The sequence below is a fragment of the Corvus cornix genome, chromosome 8 (assembly GCF_000738735.6).
Source record: "Corvus cornix cornix isolate S_Up_H32 chromosome 8, ASM73873v5, whole genome shotgun sequence".
Classification (NCBI taxonomy): Eukaryota; Metazoa; Chordata; class Aves; order Passeriformes; family Corvidae; genus Corvus; species Corvus cornix.
In genome coordinates, this window is record NC_046338.1 from 14,104,484 (window position 1) to 14,122,299 (window position 17,816).

The window sequence follows — 17,816 nt, forward strand, 5'->3', positions numbered from 1 at the left end:
TTACGGCGGGGAGCCGGGACAAACCATTCCCTGCGAGGGGGCACCGCCAGCGGCCGGGCGGGGCGGGGGAGCACGGGCCCTCCCACACAGGTACGTGCGAGGATTGCGCCCGAAGGGCGGCGGGCGGCGTCCGCGGAGCGGGGCGGGCGGCGCCACGGGTGGGAGCAGCCCCACGGGTGGGAGCAGCGCCGCCGGTCCGCCGGTGGCCCCCCTCCGCTCGCGGTGGAGCGGCCCGCGCTGTCTCTCTGCCCGAGGAAGCGAGCGGACCCGGCGGCCGCGCGGGCAGCGCCCGGGCCGGCCCGTGGCCGCCGGGAGGAGCGGGGTGCGCCGCCCTCAGGGCCGGCTGCGGCCGCCTCCCTTCGGCCCCTCGGAGCCGCGGGAGCCGGGGCCGGCTCCGGCTGCGGGGAAGTGCCTCGGGAACCCTGCGGAGCGCTCCCCGGCCGAGGATCCCCGGGGGCGCCCCGAGCGCGCCCCGCCGTGAGGCGCGGGGAGCCTCCCCGAGCGCCCCCGGGGCCCGGCGACGCGCGGGGCCGGGGCGGGTGGAGGCGCCCGCGGGCCCGGAGCAGCCGGCGCTTCCCTGCGCACAGCCCGGCACCTGCCCGACCCCCAGATCCGTGCCCCCTGCACGCCGCTCCAAACAGGCTTTTTCCCTCTTCCCCTTTGGCCCCGTAACCAAGTGTTTTCCCGCCGTGTGCAAAACCGCTGTTTGCCACTCTAAAAGAGCCATTTCGGCCTTTTCCTGAAATATTTTGCATCCTCACGTAAGGGCACGTGACCTAATCAGATAAATGCAATCAAAATTGAAAAAATAGAGAAACGTTTGTCAATTAATTTTTTTTTAAATTTATCAGAAGAATAAAAGCTTTCACAAAAATAGTATTTAAAGAATAAATAATAATACCCCAACTGAAATTTAGTCAATTATCTCAATAGATTATGTAGTATCCTCTGTGTTTATCAAGGTTAGGAGCCCAATTCACAAGCAGTGGAAGTCACCGTGGCATTTGATTTCAGCTGAATTATGTTTGCCATGGAACTAGCTCTAATCTTTAATTGACTTCTGGTTTATAAATTAATTATCTTACTTTGTTCATACTATTACATTCTTACATCGCACATTCCTCACTACTATATACCTTTAAAATCAGTTCCAGTCTAACCTTTTCTACACAATGGCTTGGTTAAAATAAGGCCTTCCATTAGAATGTCTACAACTACCTTTTTAAGGCAGTTAGAAATAAAGATATTCAGTAGGCTTAGTTTCAAGTTTTCTTTTTCTTGGTCAGAAAGAACTGAAACAAAGTTGACAATGTTAAATGAAAATGAAAATTTAATTGCAACTTGATCAGCATTAAGTTTTCTGCTCTATTTTAACATCTTTTGAGGTAAGCTGATACTTTAATAGGAACAGATTGTGGGCTTCTTGTAAATGCTAAAATGATTGTTATGGACAGAAAACCACAGGAAAAATCCTTCAGGAAATCCTAGAGAGATATCAGACTGTTTTCTCATGTGTGGTATCAATCTGTAGCTTGTAAAGTTGAAGAATTTAGTTTTTACTAAATTGTAAAAATGGTATTTTTCATTGGGTTTTATGACAGATTACATTGTGGTTTTTACTAATATGCATAAATTATCATTCATTTGCCACTCAAACCTTTGCTGGCTTTGTCAAAAAAAAAAAAAAAAAAGCAGGGATATAATTTCTGGCCACAAGCATGTAATCTGATAGAAGCTCCCATGTTTATTTGTGTAGGTAAGTGTTTGTAGTAAGAGGTCTGAATTTCAGTGATAGAAATCCCATGCAAAAGCAATGGGATCTAAGTTTTTCCCCATGTAAACAGTCATTCTCACAGCTGTGCAAAAGCTGTGTTCCAGGATGCTCCTAAGGAAAGGTTTGATTCTCTTTCTGTTAGTCATTTGGAATGCTGCCACTGACTGCAGATGAAACCATTTACAAGATTGACATGCACTGCATGTTTTCTCTGGGTCAAAGCTTGGGTTGGGCCTACATCAGACTCTGCATGCTTTGTTTCAGCGGTGTGTCCACATTCCGTACCCCAAACCAGGCCTCTCTACCCCAACAATGTGCACACCTCTGCTGAGCAAAGTACATTATATATTGGGAAGAGCAGCAAACCACAAGCGGGAGTTTGTGATGAGATTGCACCCAGCTGTTGCTTTATAATTCACAGGCAAACCTGAAGTTTGAGAATACAGTTGTGGCCTGCTCTGCTCCTGGGAAGTTTTTAGGAAAAGCCTCCCCTCCCAGGTGCAGCTAATGCTTCCTCTTCCCAGAGGGCTGGTACCAATGAGTGCTGTTCTCAGCTGAGAAAGCACAACCCGTGACACATCCTCCTGCAAAGGCCAGAGCCTCACAGCAGAAACGCTTTTTCTCCTCTCCATTCCTGGGAGGCAGGAGGCATTAATCTCTTCCTGAACATGCTTTTAGTTGTTGTTTCCCAGAAGCAGATCAGATTTACTTTTTTTAATGCGATCTGCATTCTGAATCACTCTGAGAGTAAATGGTACTTGCTACCTCCATGTTGAAATATTAGAGCTAACAAAATATAGCAAGGAACCAAAGTAGGGGATTAAACTCACAGATGCTTAATTAGGAGCATTAAATAGAGTTATATTTTTAATATTGAGCTAGTTTAAATATTGATTATTGATGCACTTGAGAACAGATGTGCCTAGATAATAATTGTAAATAGAACTAGTAATAAAAATACCTTTTCTTATGGCATGAAGATTATCTTATGAATTTCATAAATGAACAAACAGGCAAGACAGAAAACCAGAGATCAGGAAGAAAGTGCTTTCTCAGAAATCTACATATTTCTAAGGATTTTCTTAGGTTTTTCCTAGTTTTCCATACAGAAGTTCTGGATTTCTCTATGAATTTTAATTGTTACAGTTGAATAATGGTGAAGGCAATCAGATCATTTCTGTCTTTGAGAGAAAGATGGATGATTTATTTGAACACAGTTCTATTTCACCTTTCCTGTTACTACGAACATATTCCCTGAATAATTATGAGCACTGTGATGCTGTGTGTGTAATCCATCTCCAAGTCAGTATATACAATTTACAAAGAGGATAATTAAATTCTCTAAAGAACACTGGTGTTTGAACAAAGTCACAAAATAGACTTTGAAATGCAGACCTATTTCTCCTGCTCACTCAACCACCAGCTTACAGAGCTGCAGTAGGATGCACAGTCTGATGTAGTCCAGAAAACTTGAAATTGCAGTTTACGTCTGCTGTTGCAACGGGCTGTATCCTTGTGTAACTGTTAGTACTGGCACATGCCAAAAAGAGCTTCAAAACATTAAATGTGACAATCATGAAGTTCAAAAGCTTTGAAACAGAATCAGCATATAGATTTATATTAGGAATAATAGCTATTCCCAGTGTGTTTTCTTCTGTTTGCACAACACTCAGAATATATTTACTAAGTAGATAATTACACTTTTCTAAACAGGTGCATTTTCCCACCTGCTGTAAAGCTATGTCCAAACATAGTCTGTGCTGTCATAAACCACCCATTTCCTAGTGTCAGCCTAGAAAACATTACCAATGAAGAAACAAGGTTCAGCTCAACTTCCCTCCCTATACTTTGTATTCCCTTAGGATTCTTGCTACAATACTTCTCAGCCCATACATAATTTTTGCTTCAAAAAGCAACACCCATTTCTTTTATAAGCCATCTGCTCAGCGTGTTAGCAAAATCCATGCAACAGCTTCCCAGCAGCACCAACACCTGCTAACGGGATGGTGTTTCAGGCAGATACTGCCAGCCTGTCACAGCTTCTTATCTCCTCTCTCTCTAATCTTCAGAGTACTGTCTGGGATTATCTCCTGGAAATCAAATGCCTAGCAAGATGGCTTGTTACTTTTTTATGTATCAGCAAACATGAACTTGATTGAGTTCATTAGTGCTGTAAACATCTTTTATTATACAGATCAATGTGAATTTACAAGCTATAACAGTAGGATATTGACATAATGTAGCATTTCATATACAATAACTTTTTATAGGCCTCATCACTCCAAACACACTCTGGTTGCAACTCAGTACTGATGTAAGCAGATACTGTAACACCAAGGCTATCCACAGACTACAGTCAATTATCCTCAAGCTTAATGATGTTCCTTTGGTTCAGGCATGTTTTTGAACAACTTTAAGATAGGAACACTTCTATTTTTAACCTCACAAAATATCATTTTGGAGCATCTGTATCTGTTTAGTAATCGAAGCTTGGAGGTTCTTCTTCAAATATCTTCCAGTTTCCATCTGCTGTCTGCCTCTGTTTAAGAAAGGAAGAGTCCCAGAATTTTGGCAGTTTGAAGAGACGTTTCCTTTGGTTGAGCAGCCATGAAGAAAAAAATTATTCTGCTGTATGAAAGTTGTAAGATCAAATGAGGCATAAGTTAAAGGAAAGTGGAAACTTATATCTGCTGGTCAACTAAGTTAATATGGTCATTCAGTAAATAAAACCAGTTTTCATAAATATTCACAAACTGGGGCAAGTTCATACAATCCTACTAAATACTTACGCTGTTGCTGGCATGCAGGCCTAAGTAGAAAGAGGAGTGTGAGCTGCTCCTCCTTTGCAGTTGGACATAGCAATGAAATCATTATTTTAAGCAATATGGTCAAATATGAGAAAAGTGGGCATGAGACTTCCACCCCAGCAAAGTTGTGCTTTTCCCCATGCAGGTAGTATGTCCTTTGACAGTGTAAAAGTTCTCAGTATCTGTTCAACCCATACCTTATCAGGTGTAAGTGGAAATTAATCCATACAGGTTTGTTGAAATAAGTCTGAAGTGATTGGCTCATTACTTTGACGTATTGTAATGCGACAGCTCTCGGGTGTTATATTAATATCACCATAGCCATTTTTAAGATAGATAATTGGTGTCTAAACTTTATGGCCTAAAGAAGCTCTCAATCTTTTGAAGATGTTGATTCAGTTGACAGAAAAGTCTCATTTATTTTCATTATTATGGTCTCCTGATGCTTTTTTAAATTTGAATTTCACCTGAGAGGAAAAGAAATCATTCTGCATAAGATACTAGAATTTGTTTGGATAGGGTAATACACCTCATAAACAAAACTTTTATTCACTCCATATAAAAGAGTTACTCTCCCTATGTTCCTATCAGGTAAAAATGATGCATTTCTATTAAAGCAATGGATACAGATTCAAATGTATTCCAAGGCCACTGGTTCAACGTCATATCGGGCAATGAATTTGTGCCTACCAGATGAGTATATTGTCAAAAAACACACAGGAGATAGTGATCTGAAATATGTACAAGGCTAAGAAAAATCTATTGTCAACATTTATCTAATTTACTTCACACTTTGTGTACTGCTTGTAATATGATGTCTGGAGTCCCTGGCTGAATGAAGTACCCAAGTCCTCCCAGGTCCCATTCACATGCTCAATAGATTAGATGTCAGGGTGTTATAAGATTTTGCATATTTAATATTTATTAATGTATGCCTTTCAATATTTCTTAATATGAAGTAGGATTTTTAAACAGTACCTTCAGAATTTGTGTTCTGCAGAGCATTCCTACAGTAGAGATAACAAGTAAAACCATTTACAAAGTATTTGTTCTAAACACAAGTACATTACAGTAGCTAAACTACAAAAAACATATCACAGAAACACAATACTTTTCATATGAAAAGGATTATTGAAGAGTTATTGCTTAAATAGAATAAAACCTGTATGCATAATAATATGAAGTTTGGATTACATTAGTATGCACTATTAAAACACTGAAATACTTCCGTTCCTTAATATTTCTACACACAAATTTCTCAAAAATACCCCTAGGTTAGATGACAACCTCCTTGTTTGGGTTACTGTTGTACCTCAAGGCAGTTTCCAAATGTGTGGGTAACAATTTTTAGCTTGCTGGGGAAAGCATATTTCTTTTATACAACTCTAAGTTAATTTTGCAATGGTGACAGACACTTTTTAATGACAACGATGGAACTAGAGAATCCTTTTAGATTTTTTTTAAAGTAGAATACTTAGCCTTCTTTACAAGGGGATTGATAGAGGTATCTGTATCACGTGATACACTGAAGAAGGGATAAAATATTTCCATATTCATAAACATTTCATTACTAGGTAGGTGTTTGAGACACCCCAACATAGTAGGATGACATTAGAATCCATACTGACTTCTCTAGGGCAGTGAGACAAAGAAATCTCATTAAACAGAAGAAAAATCTTCCTAATACCAATACTACAGGATACACTGGGCTGCAAAATGCCAAGATATCTTACTACATGTACTGAATTCTGATCTATCAGGGCTTAAGTAGTTGTACACAATGTCAGATGCTCAGGTGCCTCTACAATGCAATTCTATTTCCGGGAGTGCCCCTTAGCCAGGCAAGGTGAGCAGCTTGAAGGGAGCACACGTTCTTTCTTGCCCACTCAAGCCAAGATGTCACAGATTAATAGAAGCGGTAAGATACTTCTGCAGAGAGAAGATAGAAATCACTGTGGTGGGGATAAAGACTGTCTAGCCATGTGCTTTTATTGGAATAGTTAAGTCTAAAATTACAGTATCCTCTTTTGCAACATGTAATAAATCCTACCAAATCTGAGTTTGTGCCACATGGCACAAAGTATAGCAGGATCAGAAGCTACTGAGATGGGTTAGCTCTCTACACAAGAAATACAGAACATAAGAAGACACAGACAGAAGGTACTCACTGAATCTGGGATATGTGCAGCAGTCTCAGTCTTCTGCAAATTAGATGAACTTTTAAGGATTCAGATTTATATTATAAAGATGCAACATATCAGGAGGCAGCAAGAGCAGGGTTTCTTGCTAAGAGAACATGAGCCAAGAGAGCTCCCACAACCAAGAGCAGCCCCAGCCCCAAACAAGGCAGACCCGGAGAAGTGGACAGACCCAACCAAGAATCATATCCTGAGGCAGTATCACAGTGACAAGGCAGATCCAAGGTCAGGCCAGGAAGTCAGTCAATAGACAAGGATAAGGTCCAGCAGTTACCCAGCAGATCCATTACAAAACCAGGAGTGAATCCAAGCTGAGGAGCTCCGTGAGCCATAGCCATGTTCTGATGGTACAGGTGACCAGCGCTCCTCCAGTGTAGCTACAGCAGTAACTGTGAACTCAAGGCTGACCTTAAATAGAGCTCCTGAGCCCATGGCTGGGGGAGGTCCCAGTTGAGGCTTCTCAGCACCTTTAACACGTATTAGTGCCCTCAGTGCCCTGACACAACAGGATTTAGAGGAACCTGGAATTTTATTTATTTATTTTATTTGAAATTCTGTAGTAGAGATTGTAGAACTTTTCCTTTTGTGTTATCTTTCACAAGGAACTTTTGTACAGTATATCTCATATTAACCACTATTTGTCTGAATAGGCATATGAAGTCTAGAACTTCCCTGTTCAGAATAGAGTTTTGTTTGCCCTTTCAATCAAATCTTGCTTGCTATTTGCAAATGGAATTTCTGGTTCTAGAAAAGGTAAACAACATAAGGGTTTACTTGCAGGACAACTAAGAATAATCTGACACAGGTAACATTTTCTACGGACTGAATAATATCTATTTGCTCTTGTTCTGTAATATTTAGAGACTGAAAATTTGTCTCTATTGTGTAGCATTCACCAACAGGAACTATTAACAAAGATTATAAAATAAACTGAAATGTGTGGAGTGAGGATTTGTGGAAGCACACTATGAACTGATCTCAATGGAGAATGCAAATTTCCATGCACAAAATAACTCATGTCTCAAAACCTGTTTTATCCCTCCTTAAGATAATGAGTAGGATGCAAATGTAGAAGAGATAGCCTGATATTAACCTTCATGTCTTTAAAGCACGGTGCTTCTGTTAAAAATAAGAATTTTGCCACCAGTGATCCAGAGCAGACAGTGGCAGATTATGGGTTTGCTACAATCCAAGTCCTATCCTACTCCTATGTCAGACTAAAAGTCTACTGCAATACAGTGAGTAGAATAGAAGAGAAATAATATGTCACATTTTGTAAAAAGTGCTGTGGAATCAGCAGCTCCATGAAGATTTGACAAGATTCTACCATTCAAAGGTCCAGCCACGGTAACAGAGGATTAAAATTGTCATTCAATTTAATTATTCTGCATTTTACCCTGTTTTGATTCAGGTATATTTTCTGGTTACTTTGTTCTTATTTTAAAGACTATGTAAGACTTAAGATTGTATTAATTTGGATTACATAAACAATAATTGCTTTATATTCCTTTTCCTCCCTCAGAAAAATGAAGGCAAGGATGACTTTCACAGGATTCAACCTGTCATATATGAAATGGAGTGTTGGCCTTTGCATATTAAGTGTTTCAACTTTTAATTGTTAATTGTTTAATTATTGCTTATTCAAATTACCCATCACCCCAGTTGAGAGTTATTAAGTTCCAAAGTTATTCCCCTGATTAATTGATTAAAGAGTGTTTTACATAATTCCTCATTAAAAATCCCTTGTTAATAAAGTTCCACAAGTTTGTTCCCCTCTTTAGTCCCTAAAAAGTGTAAAAACCCACAATGTCTTAATTCCTGTATGTGTCCAAGTTAATTACCCTGTTTTTAAGAGTTCTCTGAAATACTTATAGCCCAGTTTTAGACCTTTTACCAAGTGTTCTTAACCTTTGTAAGTTTTGAGTGAGTTTTGAGCTTTGCCAAAAAGCAGACCACCTAACTGACAGGGAGCTATCTTTAGAACCGGGCCCTTGGCCTGCAACTCAGCACCACGGCAACCTGGGATGTTAATGAGGACTTTTCCCGCCCTTGGAGCTGATGACATTTTTCCCCGAGACAGCAGCGAGCCATTGGCAGCCTGAGATTACCTCACCTCAAGACACCACCAATCGTCCAGGACCATGGGGGCTGGGCAGTGGGCGGTCATGGGCGGGACCCAGACTCTATAAAACTGCTGGACACCCGCTCAGAGGTGCCATTTTCACCTCACATTAAGTACTGGGGAAGCTCGGTGCTGGGAGCACAGGCCTCTACCTCTTTCAAAAGGCAGTTTAACCATTCGGGCTTTGGGCTAGCTGAAGTCACCCCAGCATTGTAAGGTCTCTGCCTTGGGACTTCTGAGCCGCTTCGGCCAACAAGGTCTCTAATCACTGCAGACCCGGGGGTTTTTTTGGCTTTATAATTCTTTTGTACTTGCAATTTATTTTGCTGATTGTTCTTAATTATTTTAATTAAGAACCAAGAGTTGTCTCATTCCTCACAAACCAAAAGTTCTAAATAACTTAATATTAATTTTTGAGATTCAGTTAGCGTAATAAAGCTACAACTTCTGACTTTTTTCATCATCTAATCACAAACCCAAAGATTTTACATATGAAATTATGTAAGTTTTTCATAGCTAAAGTTTAAGAGGTGTATTTTTATATCGAGTATAAGTTACAGAGCTATCATGTCAACACAAACCAAATGGAGATTTTCATCTTAAACATTAGGGATAAAAAATGGAGTTCAAAGTAAGTTGTTTATCTATGACCAAGTTCACCTATGACCAAGTTCACCTGTCTAGATATCTCCCACAGACAGCAATGATTTTATAGACAACATGAAGGATATCTAGGAATAAATAATATTTTAAATCTGGAAAACCAGTAATGTAATAACTTTCTATAATTACTTTTAACAATAACATACAACAGTAATACTAATAATTTTCTGAAGCAACTAGTTGTATTGAAACACTGTCAGGAGAGGAGACATTTTAAAACAGTAGCTGGGGAAAAAAACCAGTTCTGAATTATCAGGGACACAGAACTGCCAGATTGTTTTCTTGTTTTGATTTTTTTTGTTTGTTTTTATTTCTTCAGAAATCTGTGTAAGATAGAACCTGCTGTCTCATTAAAAGCTTTGAAATATTTATCAGCTAACAAATATTTAACCCCTCTATTTATCATATCTAATGGAAACTCATATTGCAAATGGTAACTTTTTCACCATTATTTGAATTTCCCTGGTACTTTTAATTAGCTTTCTTATAGGCTTTTCACCTTTCTAAAGCCATCACCTCAAAAGGTACAAAAATATATTATCAAAAAAAAGGGTAAGTTGAGTTGTAACTTTTGTATAGTCAAAGTATTCTTTCTCATATTCTTCTTTCATTACATATAAATATTTAATCAGTGTATATTTATGTCACAACAGAAAGCAATAAAGAAAACAAGAAAAAAGCTGCTGCCAGGAAACATGCTTATTTTTTCCGTATATCACAAATTAAAACAGACTATAAGAGCGTGAAACATTCAAAAAGAAATGTGCAAAACAAGTCTGTGAAAAAATGTGTGTCTGCTCATATAGGTAAGGCTACACTGGATCTGTCTGTCCCCAAATGACCTCATTTTTCCTCAAGGTCCCCAGCTTTTCGAAGACCACACTGATGTTTACAGGGGTTGTCTAGGCAACCAGATAAAACAGAGATTTAAAGGGGCCTGCCCTGTCTGTGCTGTGGACTCCAAACTCACCTCAAGGAAAGGAGTCCTACCTGTGGAGAAATACAGCCTGGGGCAGGAGAATCCTCCAAATTTTAGCAAATCCTTTGCTACAACTGTTTGTTATAGCAAAGAAACAAAAGACTACTACAATTATGCTTTACATAGACATGGTGAGTTTTGATTCAGACTATGGATTGTAATTTTTTTGACTGTAAATTTACATTTCCTTATGACCTCATGGGATTTTTATGTCCAAGAAGTGACAGTGATGACATTATTGAGTGACTATGATGAATTATTTCAATTATTGTAGAAAACAGAGACCCCATTCAAAATTAGGTCTCCATTGTGATGCAGCTGTACAAACATATATTAAAAGCCTGTGTCTGGACCAGAAGTCTGCAAATTACTCCACTCAGAGTCATCAGGAAAAAGACAGCAGCACACATGGAGCACACACAGGGAGGGATGAACCTGGACAGTGTGTGTATTGCCAAGATTTTAACAAACTCAAAGTTTCTCCTAATCATAAGCAACACTTTTTCTCTCCAAATGAGATAGGTTAGCATCTCCTCCTATTTTCTTTCTTAAAAGGCCATAGCGCATATTTTCCTGTTGCATGAGGCAAGTTCTACAATTCTTCCACAATTATTTTATCTTTTCTCCTTTCTTCTCACATGTGTGTGCTCCAATTCTCCTTTTCTTCTCTCTACCATTTTCAAATGTTCTCTTCTGTCCTGCAGCATTTCATTCCTTCACCATGCTCTCCATGGCAGGGTGAAGCTTCCCCTCGCCAAGGGATCCTGCTGCTCTGCTTGTACTTCCTCCAGCCTTTCTCCTCCCTCCTTCTTTGAAATCCCAGCTGCCATGGAAATCCTTCTCTCCAACACTACTGAACTTTCAGAAGCCTTTTACTTCTAACTGTCTAACTGTAAAGCTTGTGGATGAAAAAGCACTCTATAAATGGTAAGTATTGGTATTGATTGTGTTATTAATATTTGCATGTTAAAGGGTCACTATACAAACCATTTAGCTTCCCCTTCAAACAGACAATTAATTGAAAAAGAATATTCCTCCCCTGTCATCCAGAGGGAAAGTGAACTTTAAACTGAAGCAGAGCAATTGCAACCTGGATTTAGCATTTCTAAGAAATTACAGGCATCAGTTATTTACCCAAAACCCATTTCTAACATGTCTTTTGTGCCTATTCAATATACTATCCTATGCTAATTTTGAGGAATGGATATGGCCAGTTATACTCTTGTCTCTTCAATAAATGTATGCAATGTTATTGCAGGAATGAAAAAGAAGATGCAAGAGACATATGCTTTGAGATAGTTTGTGAGGAGTAACAGGCACAAAGCTAGAAAACACACCCAGGTCCAGTGTTGCAAGTAAAATCCTGATGTCACTGATGGTAAAACTTCATTTGAGTATGAAGAACTCAAGATTGCATTTAAGACTTCAGAAAAAATAGTTTCTCATCAGCAATGGCTTTTATGGCCTTTGCCCCTGCTTGTGTGTGCTCAGGGGATCAGAAATCGGGTTTGTCTTTTCAGTAATGATGAGGAAAGGCCCTGACTGATTTAGACATGCCTTCATTTCTGTTCAACACTATCAGTGAAAATTAAGACCTAATATACCAAATATTTGGAGGAGGCAAGGGATGCCAAACACCACCAAACTGTGCTGCTGAATTCCATTAGTTTTGTGAACTCTTACAAAATAACAATTCCAGTAGTAAATCTGCAGTCCAGTGAATGGAAAGAGCAAGTAAATGGAATAGGGTGGCAGAGAGAATGAACGTAGGCTAAAAGGGATAGAAAAGAGGGAAAAGCAGAGTGTGAAACTGAAGGCATGTAAAGCCTTTGGAGTATAGAAATAACATTTTTTGGGGAAGGAATGGAAATACTTTTTTTTATCCATATTAAAGAAGTAAAACTAGGAGGAACAAAAAAACACCTGATTAAATCACAGGATAACTTTTACTGTGATAAAGTAGATGGAAGGGAAGATTTCTGAGGAGAGATATCAAAGGACAAGCTTTGATATCTAGCTGCTTCAAGTGATCAACACATATAATGCCATCACCTCTGAGTTAAAATGTTGTATCTGAGCATAACAAATAAATGCAGATGTTATCCCCAAAATGGTCAGATTTCTAGACATCCTCTGTTAGAGACCTTGATTGATTCATTTTACCTTGAAAGGAATTTGAAAGGAATTACAGCATCGGAAATGAGAAATGCTTGAGGATAATTTTTATACATAGACATTTCTTGGCTAAAAAATTACTTGGGAATGCATCTGCTCTTTGCACAAAAAGGAATGGAGTTCTTTCTTGTAAATGTAATGGTTAAAATCATAATACTTAATAGCAATTTGAAAGCCCTGTCTTTCACATTCATGTGCAAAACCTGTATTTCACATGGTTACCATCTTTTTAAATGGATTTAAAAAATAAAAGCTTCACTGGAAGCACTGCATTTATTTCAGCTATTATTAGAGAATTACCTCTATATTTCAGATGTGAAACTGAGTTTAGAGAAAACCAGCTTGGACTAAATGCAAATAGAAGTCAAAGTTCTCTGTTTCATGAAATTAAAACAATGCTTGAAAACACTCAACTTCTCTTTCTTGGTGAATCAGCCATACATCTATCAAATATACAGAACATCTACTAATATCAAAGCTTTGTCTGACAATGGCTTCTCAGACTCTGGAGTTGAGAGGAAAAGACTTTTACATTGACATTTGCATTACAACCACTTGAAATAACCACTTCTTCTTTGTACTAATGAGAATTAATAAGTTCTTCTTGGCTTGCACCATAGATATTTCTCCTTTTAGCTCTGTGAGTCAAAGACAAACCAAAAGAAATCCAAAAATAGTAAATAAACTTTATAAGCTGGTTTTTTTTGGTTGCTTTTTTTCATATGCAAAGTGGCTTTTACTCTTTGTTTCTTGCATGGATTTTTTTTTCAATAGATTCGCACCTATGAATATGACACCATAATTGTTTTTTCTTATTATTTCTCCTAATGAAAGGCTACTGGTCTAAATGTTCTTTTAGAGATTTAGCTTTCTGGCTTGTAAGTGTGAAGAAAAGGCACTGCAGACATATGATTGAAGAACATCTACTGAAACCCTCTGAGCCTGGAATGACTCCTCATTCATGGCACTAGCAAAAAAAAAAAAAAAGAAAAAAAAATACCCTGAGAAGAAATTGAAGCATTTAAAGACTCATACTCTGGAAATACCAGAAACTACTGGAAAAGAAGGCAAGAACACTTCAGTGTACATCTGGAAGCAGTAAGTGTTATTTAAAAGCAAGTCTATCAGAAGGAGGTTTTCCTTCTGAAAATAGCAAGTGCTGATGCACTTGGCATATTTAACACTTCTCGGCAATCCAAGAAAAGGAGGATATTCATAGAGCTGTTACAAAAAAATGAGGCATATTGCATTCTAAATAAAAATGAAGCATATTGACATTATATGCTTTGGTCCTGAATGTTTAAAAGTATTTTTTACTGTATAAGATTGGGGTGACAATTTTATCTGCTAGAGGTGTACAATAAAGCATGGCATTAGCCTGCCATAGGTAAGATCGATTGAAGATTCGTAGATTAAAAAAAAAATTTAAAAACCCTTCCAGCTTAAAAAAGCCACTGGTTTTTAACAGAAAGTGGAGCAAATAATACAGAAATAGACGTCTGGGAGAAGCAGACTCCAGATGAGACAATTTAGAATCTGCCAAGAAACTAGTACTTGAGTGAGTGTTGGACTGGACAGTGCCTTGGAACCTTAGATATTACCAAGAGCTGAAAATACCATAAGACAAAGATATTAGAGGCAGAAAAACACACAGCTTGAATTCCTGAGCAAGAAATAACAACAAAAATAAAGCAGATGGAAGAAGCTGAACATTAAGCAAAAGCTTGTATTAATTTGTCTTCAAGTGCCAGGGAACCATGAACAAACTGCATGTTGCTGCCTTGGATGATTGGGTTTTTTTAGAAAAAAACGCAGCAAAAGATGGCATGTGCAGAAGAAATAATAAACATAAGAGCAAATGGGATGTATTACCTTCAGTTAGGCGTATATGTAGAGCTCCCAGTATTTCTAGGAACTGTGCTGTAACTCTGAGATAAAAACAGCAGGCTGTAGAAGGATAAAGAGGTAAAATTACAGGTTTATGAAAGTGATTTTTTTTTCTGTTTAAAAAATGTGCTTCTAGAAATAAATAATAAACCAAGTTTAGTGTAGTGGTTTGGTCCAAAATACTCATTACTGTTTATCTGCTGTGAGATAAGAATTAGGAGAAATGCAAAGCAGGCACCAAACTTGAAAGAATATAAAGAAGTTTATTAACAGACCTAAAAGAAGAAAAAAAAATTATACCACCTTCAGAACTCTCCTCCTCCCCCCACCTTCCTCCCTTCTCCCACTGACAATGTGAAAAGACAACCCTTGAGATGTTCAGTCAGTTTACCACTTCCATAATAACCTTGTTCAGTCCATTTAGAAAGAGAAGTCTCTTCTTGCTCATGCTATGAAAACATTATCACAACGAGACAGCCGCCCACTTCCAAATATTGTTCAGTCCATTTAGGAAGAGGAGTCTCTCTGCCTGCGTGTGAGTCCTTTCCCCCGACTTGCAGCTTTTCCCGCAACTGCTTTCGAGGGTCCACTCTTGAAGTTTTTTGGGGTACAATTTTAAGGTTGAGCCGTTCAGAAACAAAAACAGAGGCCCTTCTCCTTCCCTGGGAGCAAAGGGTCTTCATCATCTTCATCTTTAGGACTATCTCTGGGAGCATCTCTAGGAACTGAGGTTTTCTCCTTTCCCATTTGGAGCAAAAGTCCTCATCTGGTTCATCTCTAGGGACTGAGGTTTTCTCCTTTCCCGTTTGGAGCAAAAGTCCTCATCTGGTTCATCTCTCCCTGTCCAAACTTCTCATGAAATTACAGCTGCGTCAGCATCTGCCTATCTCAACGCAGGTGCTTCTGCTCACGAGTTGAACACTCCACCCCCCATATCTTCATGAAATTACAACAGGATACTCTGATATATCATAGCTTCACAAGAGAATTTCAGCTTTAAGCATCTCCTCTCTCTCTTCCCTCAGGTTTTCAGCTCTTCATAGCAATAAAAAGGGTTAATCTCACCTCAGCCTTGCAGCTTTGCAGCTGGAATGTTGAATTTTTCTTATCGCAGTGGAGAGGGGGGAGAGCCCAGCCGCTCCGGCTGCCCACGGCAAGGCAGTGGGGGGGGTTCCACGGCTGGAACAGGTCCATGGCTTCAGGATGGCCGTGGCCCGGCCCGGCCTGGCCCAAGCAGGGTCTGGCCGGGCCCACTGGGCCCTGCTCGGGCCCTGCAGCCACCTGTCCCAGCGCCGGAAACGAGAGAGAGCTTGGAGGGGGAGTTTGCCTATTCTTAAATGTGGATCACAGAGGTGATCACAACTTTAAGTGGCTTAGAGAATTGTCCATATTCAAACTGGCCAGCTGATAGGTTCTATCAGTTCCCAGAGGAAACTGTAAGCACCCCTTAGCAAGGACGTCCCTTCCGGGACTATGCTTGCTAACCTATGACACCAGGAAAACCATCTTAGACCGTTTTCCTATTTTTAGATGGCACTACTAAAGATAATATAGCAGGCCAGCTGATTATGCATTAAGAACCTTTTTAGCTAGACTTCTTTAACCAATACAGTGATATGTGACTGTGGGACACAATTTACAGGACATACATTTGAGCAGAATACAGTGAAGCCTAGATTTAGATGTGAGACTACTAGTTCCTCGACAATCCTCACTTATTGCATGCAGAATGTGTACAAAAGCTTGCTGAACTCTTTGAACTTTCCTAGCTAGAATTAAAATGACCTTCAGTTAACCTGGCATATTTCACTTCCAGAGTTAGGCTAAACTGAGTTAAGGTCATTTTTAATTCTGAAGAAAAATAGATACTGAAGCATTTAATATAGCTTAGTCTACTTTAAATTAACAGTTGTAATTAACTTGGAGATCTCTGTAGAAAAGACCTAAAAAGATAAATTAAAAACACCACTATTTTTGTTTTTTGTTTTTAATCTTCTTAATTCTGTAGAAGGTGATTCAGAGTCTTAATATACAGTAAGAACAAACATCAGTACAATATTGATTACCTCTCAATTATGGTAAACGTGCAAATAATTGTCAACTACCTATACAGTTTTTTAAAGAGCTATGCATTTTTAAATAACTTTGACTAAAGTACTACTTCTATAATCTGTGGGCGTAAACTAGAATCAAGTGTCAGACAAGTATACCATCAACTTTGTGTTTCATTCCTTCTATAGTTCATGTGCAGCAATACAAATATGTTGCTAAACTATTAAAAATACAAGAAAAAAGTGTGATTTTTTTGTTTGTTTTCCTCTACACAATATGTACAAAATCGACTTTTCAGAAGTGCAGCAAATCAAGATAATATAAAATATCTTACAAGGAGTTTTTTTAAATGAGCTGATGGCAGCCAGATACCCACAAAAGATCACAAAGCCACTTACAGAGACAAGTCAGTATGAATTTTCCATAACAGTAATTAGCAATTTCTTCTGAATCACAAATTTACAGGAGTATATTCTACAAATACAGAATGATCTGCAGAACAATTATAAGCAACTGAAAAAAGTACTGCTTGGCTGATAGCAAGAGACTACACCCACTCTGCCAAATGATTGTAGGAGATAAAGGCCAAGAACTGAGTAGCTGGACTTGCCCATTAAGGCAGTCTGTAGCTTATCTCTGAGAAAAACATGTCTATTCTGCAGGACATTGACCTCAAAACAGCACTTGTCACCTCCTGTGAAATAGTATGTAGCCACTATCCACAGAAAATTTGATCAAATGCACTCTTGTCAGGGGCAATACTGACAGCAAAGGCATAGAACCTGTTTTGTTAAATTAGGTCTGAAACATCCGAAAAAACCCCCACCTTGCAACTGTATGGCTCTTGAGATGCTTATGGTGAACCGTAGTTAAAAATCAATAAGGGAATATATAAACTCTTTGCTTTTATGTTTACATGGGTGTTTTGTGATTAGTGGCTCTCTTGGGAAATATTTAGGAAACATCTACTGCCAAGAAGGGTGGCAGTGGTGAAGTGTTGGCTGCTGATGTAAACTTCCTTTGGAGCTTTTTGCTTTAAGTCTACCTAGTCACACTGAAGGTAGCCCAAATTGGCCTTAATTAAGACTCCCTCCAAACTAAAATGTCCCTCAAAATTGTAACATCAATGGTGTGCCAAACACTTCTCTGAAGTTCCAGA

The 17,816-nt window shown here is 39.0% G+C and overlaps 1 long non-coding RNA gene across 1 annotated transcript; it reads left to right on the forward strand.

Annotated features, from left to right (window-relative positions):
- Nucleotides 1–5: 5 nt before the first annotated feature.
- Nucleotides 6–14,109, forward strand: LOC104695298. The gene is made up of 3 exons (XR_005602455.1): nucleotides 6–90; nucleotides 11,248–11,470; nucleotides 13,578–14,109. It is a non-coding gene; the product is annotated as an uncharacterized LOC104695298 (long non-coding RNA).
- The last annotated feature ends 3,707 nt before the right edge of the window (nucleotides 14,110–17,816 follow it).